Raw genomic sequence first — 2,397 nt, 5'->3', positions numbered from 1 at the left:
GCCCAGGGAAGTGGCTGAGTCCCCATCCCTGGAGGTATTTAAAAGACGTGTAAATGAGGCACTTAGGGACATGGTTTAGCGGGTGGTGGTGTTGGGTCGATGGTTGGACTCGATCTTAGAGGTCTTTTCCAACCTCAATGATTCTATCATCAGGACTAAGCTACCGTGAAACAAGACGTCTGTGTGGTGAGGAGAATGCATCCCTGTTTGAATAGTATATGACCTGCTCTCAGCTATGCACACGATGATGCTATTCTAGCCTGTTAGAGGTGGCAAGGAGGAATCTCTGAAGTTATCACAACATGCTGTGAAACCTCAGTAATGCCATACTACAGCTGATTGACTGCTCATCTGATCTGTAATGGGAAATACAATGCTCCCAATTTGAGCAAACTAATAGAAGGCATGCTTGATGAGAAAGGACTGATTGCCTTGAGTGGGGTGAACCTGCAAGTGATATAGAATACTTACCAATCTCATCACCCGCTCGCCTTATTTGAAAGCTCACCCCCCTGGCATTTTTAATATAAGCACATATTACTAAAAATAATTCCAAAGCAAACATTGTCTGTATATATTTTTATTAAGGAAAGGATCAAACATCTAAGACATGCTAGCTGTAATATTCAATGCCTTCATTTGGCTTGGCTAGTAGAATGATGGAAGCCATGTAGGAACAGATACCTAACATGTAGATAAACAGAATGATCAAAAATGTAATTTTAGCAGGAATATGTCAATGTTCTTAGTTGTAAATTTAGTCAGAAATGCAACAAGTACAAATCTTTTTATGTTAATAGAAATAAATTTTAAAATATTTATTTAAGAGAATGGAGTAAAGAAGACAGAGTAAGTAACCTTGTAAAATGACAGATAACTTAATATATGAAGGCAAAATTAACATGTGAGATCAATGGGAAGTGAAGCTGGTATTGAAAAAATAGCCAAACCAAGGAAAATTAGTTAATAATTGTGAAGAACTGTTGTAACTTAATAGCCCTAAAACAAGAAGATATAACCAACTAACTTTGACTAAAGCATTTAATAATGGTAGTCATAATTTATTAATTCAATAATTACTTCAACCATTGGCTGTATAAAGAAAATTCCGTAACCAATGCTAACAAATATTGTACCTAATATTCACTACTTGATTTGCTTTTATGAGCAAATATTTGTATTTACATAATTTTAATTATATTGTTCCCTTAGAGATGTGGGATAAGTGAAGATAGTAAAGAAGCACAAGATACTGGACAATCTCTATCTTCTTCATGGAAACTGGATTATAAATTGACAAATGAATCTTGAAAATGCTACAGTTCTAATTCTATTGCTAAAAGAGAAGCATAATGACATTAATTTGCCTAATGTGCATTAAACAATTAAAATCAGAAAATGGAAAACCACATTGACTTTCATGTATGTTTCATAAAATGTTATAAAAACTGACTGCAGTTGAAACACAGGCTGTTTTATGAATAAAACACTTTGATTGTTCTTAGTGATGATTTTTGATGGTTATATCCTGCTTTTTTTAAATGTGTATTTTTCAGATAGATTAAAAGCCATCTCACAAATTATTAAAAAGGAGTGTGCTGCATGGCAATAACATTTAAAATTTTATTAATACAATCACTGTCTTTATATTATTCTGCTTAGATGCTTTTCCAGCTCTAATATATTTATTGAAGCCTGAAAGCCATTAGGTTGTTCCAGTTTGGGGTGAAAAAATGCCTTTAGAAAAAGGCATAACAAGTTTCAAGAAAGCAGGTGTTACTGAACTGAAAGGATAAATGGGTAAGATTTCCTTGGGAAACATGTTTATTAGAAAAGTGGTTTAGGAGAGTTCGTAGCTCCTTGAAGAAACTCTTTAAGAATGTACATGCAAAGTATTCCAGTGCAAGGAATGGGAAGAATAGTTCTAGCTAAATTAGCTCTTCAACGATTTAGGCTAATTAGTAAAGGAGGAGTATGAGACGCAGGCAAATATAGAAGACAGTATTAGAATCATAGCATGATAGAATCGTTTAGGTTGGAAAAGACCCTTAAGATCATCAAGTCCAACTGATAACCTAACACTGCCAAGTCCACCACTAAACCATGTCCCTAAGTGCCACATTTACACGTCTTTTAAATACCTCCAGGGATGGGGACTCAGCCACTTCCCTGGGCAGCCTGTTCCAATGCTTGATAACTCTTTCAATTAAGACATTTTTCCTCACATCCAATCTAAACCTTCCCTGGCACAACTTGAGGCCATTTCCTCTCCGTCTATCACTAGTTACTTGGGAGAAGAGACCGATACCCACCTCGCTACAACCTCCTCTCAGGGAGTTGTAGAGAGCAATAAGGTCTCCCCTCAGCCTCCTTTTCTCCAGGCTAAACAGTCCCAGT

General features: G+C 36.0%; 1 long non-coding RNA gene across 4 annotated transcripts in view; it reads left to right on the top strand.

Moving 5' to 3' along the window:
- LOC103903031 overlaps positions 1-1,511 on the top strand; it is a 19,467-nt gene extending 17,956 nt beyond the window's left edge. For all 4 annotated transcript variants that reach the window (XR_657819.1, XR_657818.1, XR_657820.1 and 1 more), the window contains one exon: positions 1,213-1,511. This is a non-coding gene — a long non-coding RNA (uncharacterized LOC103903031). The remainder of the gene's footprint in view (positions 1-1,212) is intronic.
- Positions 1,512-2,397: the final 886 nt, after the last annotated feature.

The sequence above is a fragment of the Aptenodytes forsteri genome, unplaced genomic scaffold (assembly GCF_000699145.1).
Source record: "Aptenodytes forsteri isolate BGI_AS27 unplaced genomic scaffold, ASM69914v1 Scaffold69, whole genome shotgun sequence".
Classification (NCBI taxonomy): Eukaryota; Metazoa; Chordata; class Aves; order Sphenisciformes; family Spheniscidae; genus Aptenodytes; species Aptenodytes forsteri.
Note: the sequence above shows the minus strand (reverse complement) of the source record. Positions and strands in the feature narration are given on the sequence as shown.